This window comes from Myodes glareolus, chromosome 7, assembly GCF_982192425.1.
Source record: "Myodes glareolus chromosome 7, mMyoGla1.1, whole genome shotgun sequence".
Taxonomy (NCBI): Eukaryota; Metazoa; Chordata; class Mammalia; order Rodentia; family Cricetidae; genus Myodes; species Myodes glareolus.
In genome coordinates, this window is record NC_142032.1 from 85,745,261 (window position 1) to 85,755,792 (window position 10,532).

Genomic DNA, 10,532 nt, shown 5'->3' on the forward strand with positions numbered 1-10,532 from the left:
CATGGCAAAAGCACACCAAGATCCATGAGTGGGGCATGAGGGTGTGCATCTGTAATCCCAGGACTCTGGAGGCTGAAGCAGGAGGATGCAGAATTCAAAGCTAGTCTCGAAAGAACAAAAAGAACTTACAGACACACAGAAACAGCAAAATAGCCAGTCCTATCAAAGTTGGGAACAAGAGACACTTCGGTCTATCTGGAATTGGGGAAGTCGGTTCTCCTGGGCCACCACACCAGCTTCCTTCAGGGGCTCCAGTGTTGTAAACAGGGATGGGCCCTGCTTCCCTTGGATGACCATCACCGGGACCTTGTGACCATGTTCGCTTGTCTTCAGTCTGTGCCATCTGCCGGTGTCTTCTCCTGCTACTAGGGAACCTTGAGCAGAGTGTGCTCCATCCCACACTCAGCCCCTCCCCCAGTCTTTGAATGAACCTCATTGATTCCTATTTGTGATTCTAGAATCCAAGCGCCCTCTAATTTTGTAAAATCAGAACACCTGTTCTGTTGAGCTGAGGGAAGATTGGCTTGAGAGCCAGGAAGGGCCTGAGGGAAGCAGAGGGAGAAGGAAAGTGACTGACTGGCCATAAAGCAACTCTCCTGGCAGAAGGAGGGAGAGAGGGAAGTATAGGGAATGCCCAAGCGCCTAGTCATCTCCTGAACAACAGAGATGGTGGGAGAATCTTTCTATCTTTTTTTTTTTACAATTATTAATTTTTTTAATGATTCATTTCTATTTCTTATATGCATTGGTGTCTTGTCTGCATGTATATCTGTGTGAGGATGTTGGTTCCCCTGGACCTGGAGTTACAGTTGTGAGCTGCCATGTAGATGCTGGGAATTGAACCAGTGTCCTCCGGAAATGCAGCCGGTGCTCTCAACCTCTGAGCCATCTCCCTAGTCCCAGAATCTTTCAATCTATAGTTTAGTCTTCAGGGCTGGGGCTATAGTTGCTCTGTAGAGCATTCGCCTAGCATGCACATGGCCCTGGGTTTGCTCCCTAGCACTAAAAAAATGCAAACAGTAATAAACTAATATATGGTCTCTGAACAAGGTTCCTGATGGAGGCCCCATGCTTGGGAACTTCCTATTTCACTCTGGTGAGGACTCCTGGGCGCCTGAGCAGCAGTTGAGAGCTCTCAGCCCCACCCTGCTGTCCCAGATGAGGACACAAGCAGCAGATGCTGGGATCACAAGATCACACTTCTGTACCGAAGACTTCATACCACTCCCTTAACTCAGGGGTTCCAAGAACTTATGGCTTCAACACGTCAGACACCGGTTGGGCGTCAGATGTCATTGATGGCATTCCTCAACAGAAGAGAAGTGCCTGCCCTTAACACCTCAGCCTGTGCCCCCTTTTATCTGGTTTTTCATCAGTATCCTTTTCACAACCATGACAGTAAACCTAGAAATATAAGAGTGAGCAGAGCGATTTTAGCAAATGATTAAGCCTATAAAGGAGTGAGTAGTGGGAGCCGGCTGGCCAGAGAAGTTCAGGTGTCAAACACTCAGGACAGGGCTCGGCCAGTGAACTGTTTGCTGTGCAAGTGTAAGGACCTGGGTTCGGATCCTCAGCACCCATGGGAAAAGCCATATACATACATACGACAGTGAGTCTACTCCTGTTCCTCACAATGCTGTGCGCATGTTATACACACACACACACACACACACACACACACACACACACACACACCACAGAGAGAGAGAGAGAGAGAGAGAGAGAGAGAGAGAGAGAGAAGAGAAACAGTATATGTTTTTCAATGTTAAATAAAACTTAAATGAGGCCATGTGTCAGGCCCCACAGACCAAACCATCATGGATTCACTCACACCAAAATTTCCTATCACTAAGTCAAAACTAAATCATTTTATCTGATCTTCCAAGAAATCAGGAGAGAGAGGTGGTAGTCAAATCCGCAAAGAAGTCACTTTCAGTCCACAGGACCGAAAAGTCCCCTCTGCTTCAACCTCTCCAAGGAAAGTAACTTCGGAACCACCAGTCGGTCAGCTGTTTTGGTTTCTCTTCTGTCTCCCCAAGTCCTTTTCTGGTTATCAGGCCAACCTGCACTCAGATCAACAGAACTGGGCTGGCCTGCTTCTGAAATCCGAAACACGAGTCAGTGAAGATCGCTCAAAGATGGGGGAGTGGCTGAGTGGTCCAGAGTTGGCCGGCTGCAGACAAGGCCAGTGCTGCACAGCTGGTACAGCAAAACAGATAATAATAATAGTAATAATAATAATAATATAACAATAACAACAACAACAACAATAATCAAGGAGACACTGGCAACCTAGGGCATTGTGAGTTTCAGGCAGGCACAGTGGTGTAGACCTGCAGTACTGGCATGCCAGAGCCAGAGCTAGGAGGACCCCAACTTCAAGGCCAGGCTGCACTATATAGCAAGACTCTATCTTAAAAGGACATGGGAGCTGGGTGCCAGACAACCAGAGTTCAATCCCTGAGGTTCACATGGTAGAAGGAGAGAACCAATTCCCAGAGTTGTTCTCTGACCTCCATGTTTGTACCACAGCTGTACAAATAGATAAATAAATGTGATCTAAAAATTTACATATATGTGTATCTCTCTATATACATATATATGCACATCTGTCTAAAAAAAATATGTAACAAATAAACTAATTGTAATTTTGTTTTTTACCAGAAGCCTAGATTAGTCATTGACTTCTGAATTGGGGTACCCTGTAGGACTGAGCCCTGGGGGTGTTGCACTCACTCGAGGTAAAAAATACTGAAGTTTAACTCAGCTATGGGCCTGTTGGGATAGGTAACTGGCCGGTACTGAAAAGCCGTGTACCCCCAAGCCTAGGAATCTCTTTCTGTTGAGATATAGTAGGAGTTTGGACTTCCCAGAGCCCAGCTTTCTTTGTGCCTTCCCCTTCTCCCAAGCCAGGGCCTTGGGAGCTCCCAGCAACAACAAAAGTGTCAGGCTGTTGCTAAAACACTGTGAGAAGCTAGGCCTGGCGTTGAGACCAAACCTTAAATCCTTCCACAAACTCTGACCCTCCCTAACGAAAGCTTCATCCCCTTTTCTGTCCCAGGGTAAGGTGCAATCTCCTACCTGAATAAACACCTGGACAGGTCCCCTGGCACCCAGAGCTTCCTCCTCTGAGTCTCAGCCAGTTCCATCACTGACTACAAGGAACACTGCTTTACGGGAATTTCCCTGTGGCTACTTTTGGAGTGACTTCAACAACAGCTTCGGAAGGAGGAAGCACAGGAGAAAACTCTTTCCCCAACACTCAAGAAACATAAACATTTAACAGCCACAGCCCATGAAGGTAATGCCTAGAAGCCTGTGAGTGAAACAAGAGAGAACGTAGAATTAAAGTGTTGAGTGTCCGTGTGGTCAGTGTATGAAGTGGGGTGTTTGAACTACAGGTATCAGGCCATTACCAGCAGCACTCAGCTAAGGGAATAGCTATCAAAGCCAGAGAGACTTGAATGCCAGCGAGTGAGCCTCTGTGTGTGCACGCATGTGCATTCATGTGTCTCTGTGTGTGAATGTGCTTGTGTGTATGTGTGTAGACACGTACCTGTGTGTGCATATGTTTGTGTGTGTGTGTGTGAGACAGTTAAACTCAGTTGTCAGGCGGATGGGATCTAGACCCACTCGAGAGACAAACCCCTGTGCAGGTCTGAGAAGCAGTTTCTAGATTGGGTTAGCAGGGGTGGGCAGACCCACCCGAACTGCGGGAGAGACTATCCCGTGGCCTGGGTTCGCACACTGGATAAAGGGAATGGAACTGAGGGCCAGCCTGCATCATTTCTGCTCCCTGCATGTAGTGTTTGCTGCCAAGATTTCCCCACCATGATGGACCATACCCTTAGACTGAGTCAAAATAAACTCTCCCTTCTTAAACTGCTTTTGTCATAGCAACGGGGAAAGGAACTGTTGGGCATGGTGGTGCACACCTTTAACCCCAGCACTCATGAGGCAGAGGCAGACCGACCTCTGTGAGTTCAAGACCAGCCTGGTCTACATTGAGAGTTCCAGGATAGCCAGGGCTACATGGAGAGAGGGGGAGAGAGAGAGAGAGAGAAGAAATGTTACAGTATGCTACTGGCATCTGTGAAATGCAAGTAGATTCAACCCTCAACATCTCACAATACACACAGTGCAACCCAAAAACGAGTTTCCTGATCGAACATCTCAATAGTGTGAAAGTTGAGCTATCCTGATCCACAGCTACAAAAGAAAAAAATGATAAACAAAACTGGAAGAGAACCAAATCGGGGGAGGAGGAGAGGAGAGAAGACAACACAGGTATGCTGGACTCCTGAGCCCTCAGAACAGAGTTCATGAAGGACGGCTGCAGGGACTAAGCACCAAAGCATGTAACGTTTTGATAATATTATCAATATCTGATTAACAATAATCAATGAGACAATAGACCCCATAAGGTTAAAGATGGCTACCGTGGTAACCAGAAACAGATAAGGTAGGTGGTCCTCTCCCATGTGACCAAATGATGTGCAAGGTTTGGTGTAGAAGACACAAGAAGAAAGTGTTTAATTTTTATAATTTCCTTTGAACTATTTGAAAAAACGGGGGGCAGAGCCTATGGAGGCCATTGTCCACTTTGTCATTTGAGACAGGGTCTTACACTGACCTGGCACTCACATCGGTGAGGTTGTTGACAAGACCCACCTGCTCTATCTCCCCTCACTGGTGTCACACACATGCAGGCACGCCTAGCTTTTTTAAAAATCTTCTCTATGACTGTGTGTCTCTCTCTGTGTGTTTGCATACCTGAGTATGTGTGTGTGTGTGTGTGTACGCTTGGAGGTTAGAAGTGTCATCTGGTCTCCAGGAACCAGACTTACAGATGGTTGTGAGTTGCCAAGTGGGTGCTGAGAACCAAACCCTGGTCCTCTGTAAGGAGCAATGAAAGTTCTTAGCACTGAGTCATCTCTCTAGCTCAGTGTCCACCTTGCCCCATGGATTTGGGTTGAACTCAAGTCCTCACGCTTACAAAGCAAGTATTTTACCAACTGAGCCATCTTCCCAGCCCTGAAATTGTTTTGGACAGTTAAGCACCCTGTACAACTTTTGAAACTAAAGAATGTGATGTCTAAAATCCAAATGAACACAGTATAGATTCCTCAGACACTTTTCTCACCTCTGGGATAGAACACTTGACAGAATCAGCCTCATGAAGCAAGGCTGTATCCGGGCTCATGACGTCAGAGACTTTCAGTCCACCCTGGTGGGGAGGCACAGCTTCTGGAACAGTCTGAGTAGCAGGAGTTTTGCTGTGCAACTTTTTCACACCTTGGCGGTTCAGGAAGCAGAGACAACTGGACCAGAGGGTGGGTGGTGCTAACACCCTCCCAACCCAATGCAGGGACCCATCTCCACCAGGTGGCCCCCCACCAAAGTCACCAGCAGCTGGGAGTCATGTGTTCAAGCACACAAACCTCTTGAGGACTTTCTCAGATTCAATTCACTTTGGATTCCATGAGCAAAGCATTGACTATTCAACAAAGGAAGCACCGTCTGCCTTTGACTTCAATAGCTCAGCTCCATACAGATTGCAGTGCAGCCAGCAAGCCTCCTCCCCACTGGACAGACAAATCTACCCCTGGGAAGCAGTCCCCTCCTCCCCTCATTTACCCCTGGGAGGCAGCCCCCTCGAACCCTCATTTATCTGGGAGGCAACCCCCTCCTCAATCCATTTAAAGGTCATTCCTCTGATCACTCAGTTTGTAACTCAAAATTCTACCAAAGAAGAAATTCCATCTTCTTTATGGAAAAATCACTTTTCTTTTTTCTTTTTTTCAATTTAATGTGGATGCTAATAACAGTCATTACAGGCTTCCAATTCTTGTAAATTACAAAAATGACAGTTTTTTTTTCTTTTCTTTTAAATGATACCCAGACTCACAAACCCCAGGAAGTAGAATTTGTTCGTTCTAGCATTCATAACAACATGGAAACCCTACACTCCTTTGTATCACTTGCTCTGCAGAAACGGCCCTTCCTGGTGATTAGCAGCAGGCTTGATCTCTGAGGACATTGAACCCAAGGACTACAGATGACCTCAGCAATAACACAGTCTCAACACTTCATTCTGGGAAATCGTGGCAAAAATACCCAGCAGATGATTCACTGGACTCTGGTGGCATTTATACCATCAACTTGACCCCACTGGAGTGCTTTTGCTGATTGCCCATCTCTCATCTTTGAGCACATATGCACACAGGGAAGGGGCACAGGAGGACGCTGGGGGGGTCCTGCGCTATCACTTTCCACTTTATTCCTTTGAGACAGGGTCTTTTACTGACCCTGGTGCTGGACTGGTAGCCAGCAATCCTCCCGCCTTTGCCCCTGATGGCACCGCAGTTATAGGAGCCCATGACTGTGCCTGGCTTTTCCATGGGTGCTGATCTTTAAGTTTACACAGGTGTTTTTTTCTACTGAACCCCCCCCAGGCCCCTCTCTTCTTCTCTCTCTCCCCTCCCTTCCTTCTGTTTCTCCGATTTTGGAAACAAATTCTTGCTCAGTAGCCTCAAAATGGAAATCCTCCTGCTTCAGTCTCCCAAGCGTTGGGATCACAGGTGTGCAGCACTTCCATGCTCGGCTCGAATCCTCCCTGCCTTTGACATTCATTCCCACTTGGCACTGCTCCTATCTCCAGGTCAGACAGAATCTTGCTCAGTTACAGTAACGCCAACACCACCAAATAAAGACGGAACCACGTACTGAGGGCTTGCCTGTGTGTCTACAACTGGACCAAGCGCTCCAATCTCAGTCACCTAAACTTGAGGCCAAACACATCAGGTAATTTCTTCAAGCTTGCATAGCCAACCAGAAGCACGGTGTGATGTGGCCCCAGGTCCTCTCTGCCAGAAGACCTTAAACTTTGGTCACCACCATCAACAGCATCATCCTTGAGACTGATGGTCAATCAAGAAGAAGAAGAGCAAGCAAGGAAGAGCAAGAAAGTAGCAGAGGTTAAGAAGACACTCCTGAGTGTCTATAATGCTCCATATATTCTTATCAGCTCTGATATTTTTCGACAGGTGTGAGATCACAGCATCCTAACCATTCAACAGATAGGGGAATCAAGGCCAGAAGGGAACAGCAATTTACCAAAACACAGTTAGGACCAGGAAAACCTAGATTCTAACTAGGTTTAGAAGGTAGGAGGTAGCAGGAATACATACGGTCCTAACCAGAGTGCTATGAACTTCCACCTCCCCACAGGGAATTTTTTTTTTTTGGCTAACATGTTCACCGTGTGTGCTTTCTGCATCCACAACCAGGAATAAACCACAGGGCAGCCCTGTGTGCTTCTGTTCCCCTGACACATCCCCAAGCATCCTCTTTACTTCTGTGACCTTCTTCCCGCTCCCCGTCTCGGCTTCTATCGCGGCTGCAGAAACATCCCAATAATTTCCCTCCACACTCTGTGATCAGAGTTGGGTGAGCATGTTGTGTGGCTCGGGGCATTTCTAGCGAGGGAGAATTGTTTCCAGGAAGAAAGCTCAGCTGCAGGCATGTTAACCCAGCCAGCGCTGCCTCTGGGAAGGAGACTGCTTAGGCAGGCAGAAAGAAAAAGGAAGCGGAGACTTCCTTTTGCTAAAATAACCGGTCAGGGCTCATCCCTCTCAGCCCCGGGTCCAGGTCCCTGTGCACGCAGAATGCCTGCCTCGCTGTCTCCTCCGGCAGGAGACTCGATTGGGCAGGCTGCCAGCCAGCTGGTGGCAGAGGCAAGGGGAACTATTGACCCAGCTTGTGAAAGTTTTGCAAATGCCCCTCATCGTCATCTGTCCCTTCCCAACCAATGAAGAACCAAGCCTCACCTGCTGTCGCGCAGACCTGCGTCGCATCCCGGCGTCTGCGCTGCACGCCCGCCCGCTTCCCCAAGGCGCTCGCCGCTCTCTAGGGCTCTATTCTCTACTCCCTTCCTGAGCCAGAGCTCCTCCCCCGCCCCCACGTCCTCTTGGCATCAAGACAATAAAAAGAACAAAGTCCTTTTACCTCAGGGTTTTATTTCTTAGTCCGCCATAAGGAAGTGAGTCGGGTTTGCCCCCTGGAGAGTACCATGGAGGTGTGGGAAGAGATTGAGCCATAGGTCCCTAGGAGCATGCTTGGTGGTCTCCTCCATCCCTGGGACACTGCGTTCGTTCGTTCGTTCGGTAGCCTGCTCCCCTGAGGCAGTGCCTGGCAGTCACTGTGGGGTTTACATCTCAACGCTGGCAGCTCAGAATTTAAGTCCCGTCTCTTTTTCTTCAGTTCCCCCCCCAGCCTCAGTTTTACCCTCCTCATCTGAGAAATGGAAGCAAAATCTTCTCTACCTCCTCATTGTTGGCAACACTGGAGACAAATGGGACTTTTGTACAACTCAGGACTTTTCTAGCCACACAAGACTCAACTTCCCAGAGAGAAACCCCAGTTATTCGGACACACAGCCTTCACCCAGTGCTGTCTCTAAGGGAACATTCTAAAGGAAAGGAAGAGATGGGTCACTGGCACACGTCTGAACTCCTAGCACTGCAGAGACCGAGAGAGGAGGATGTCAAGTTCGAAGTCAGTCCAGAAAACATAGTGAGACACACCCTGTCTCATGGAACAGGGAGGGAGGGAGAAAGAAGTGGGCAGGGAATGGGCTTATACTCCTGGTCCTGGATTGCAATATTGACACCCATATTAAAATGCAAAGTCGGGCTAGAAATGTGGCACAGTTGGTAATAGGGCTAGCTAGCATGCACGAAATCCTGGATTCCGTCCCCACTGCCAGATAAACCAGGCGTGTGCACCCCTGTAACCCCAGCACCCAGGAGGTAGAAGGAAGAGACTCTTAAGTTTGAGGTTATCCTCAGTTGCATAGTAAATTTAAGGCCAGACTATGATGCAAGAGTCCCTGTCTCAGAAACAAACAGTAAAAACACAATTAATGAATGAAACTAAAAATAAATGTATGAGTCTGGAGAGATGGCTCAGTGGTTAAGATCATTGTTGTTATTGTAGAGAAAGGGATTGGATTACCACGTCCACTTCAGGTAACTACCTATAACTCAGCTCTAGGGGATCCAACACCCTCCAGGGACCCTGTACTAATCTGTACAAGCACACACACACATACTCATAATTAAAAAGAGAAATGAAATATTGGGGACACGCCCTTTAATTCCAGCACTCACGAGGCAGAGGCAGAGAGGCAGGCAGACCTCTATGAGTTCAAGTCCAGTCTAGTCTACATAGCAAATTCAGCCAGGGCTACAAAATGATTCTCTGTTGCAAAAAATAAAATAAAATCTTAAAAATAAGTAAGCAAATTTTAAATTTCAAATGCAAAATGGTGATTTTTCTAAAGGAGAAATGGGATTTTTCTTTCATACAAATTCAGAAAAGGCCTTAAAATGGGAGAAACTAGAAGACGGTCCGCCAGAAGAAGGCTCGGTTTGCTTTAAGAACCGTTCTCCTGGGGCAGGGATAGGCCCCCAGCAGCTGATCCGCGGTTCTGTCTGCGGAGAGAGTGGAGACGAACCACATGGCAAGAGATCCTTTCGCGGCTGTGAGGCAGGGATTCTTGATTTCTGCAGTAGTAGTATTTGGGCGTCTTGTGCATTGTGGGTTGCCTAGCAGCATCCCAGCCTTCTCCCCATTCCACCCTAGAGACACCCCAAATCAACCACACCCTCAACCCCCATCGGGTTTCTCCCTTCTGGAAGCCACCCCATGTCTGGGACTCTGCCCTAGATAGTGTGGGATGTTGCTCGTGCTACCTGCACGTATCCCCGACCTAGCAGTAGTGATAGCCCGGGGCGACTACAGACGGGTGTGGGGGAGGGGCGGCGGCATTCCACTGTTGTTTTAGAAACCTTCGGGGTATTAGACCCTGTGCCTGTGTAACTTTCTCAGGAAAGGATAGAGATCTTGAATATATTCTCTTACAAGCTGTAGTTTGGACAGTATTACCCCGGTTCTGTTGCCACAGAAAGCCAGAACGTCTGTTGGGGTGCAGAGGCTGTACCGCCTAGCTCCGAGATCAACCCACACGCGGCTTTCTCGTACCCTACCTTCGTGACCCCCAGTTCCCGCGTCACAGCCGCCACCCATGACCACTGTGCGGATGTCTGACCAGGAAGCGCCCCTCTCACATTCGTCACTCATGGTGTGTTCCAATGGGCGATGAGGACCTGGTACTTCGCACAGGTGGTGCGGCGTCCTGCTATCCAGAGAGCAGCCAGCGGTATCCTTGGCATCCAGCGGGTCCCTGTGGGTGGCGTCTCTGGACAATTGATGGTCCTGGTGCGTGAGTACTACTTTCTGCCTCCTATGAAAACCCCACCCTCCGCCTGGCAGCTGCCAAACGCCATGGAGTCCCCAGGGGATGAAGAAAGCATTGGTCTGGAGCAGCTAGCTCGAAAAGGCTGCAGGATCCTAAAGAGATCCAAAGTGAGTCATTAGTTCATCAAACCGTGTAGAATCCCAGCCACAGGGAGCGAGCACCGGCTACCTCTATAACTGCCTAAAAGTAGGTGTGAGTGGGCATGGGAGTG

The 10,532-nt window shown here is 48.4% G+C and overlaps 1 protein-coding gene across 2 annotated transcripts in view; it reads right to left on the reverse strand.

Moving 5' to 3' along the window:
- Tmc5 (transmembrane channel like 5) overlaps positions 1-10,069 on the reverse strand; it is an 87,876-nt gene extending 77,807 nt beyond the window's left edge. Inside the window, exon 1 of one of the 2 annotated variants that reach the window (XM_087908533.1) lies at positions 10,050-10,069. The gene's annotated coding sequence lies outside the window, so the exon portion shown is untranslated. Of the gene's footprint in view, positions 1-7,829; positions 7,973-10,049 lie in introns of those variants that run through there. The other variant, XM_087908532.1, reaches the window with a different exon arrangement.
- Between the last annotated feature and the right edge of the window lie 463 nt (positions 10,070-10,532).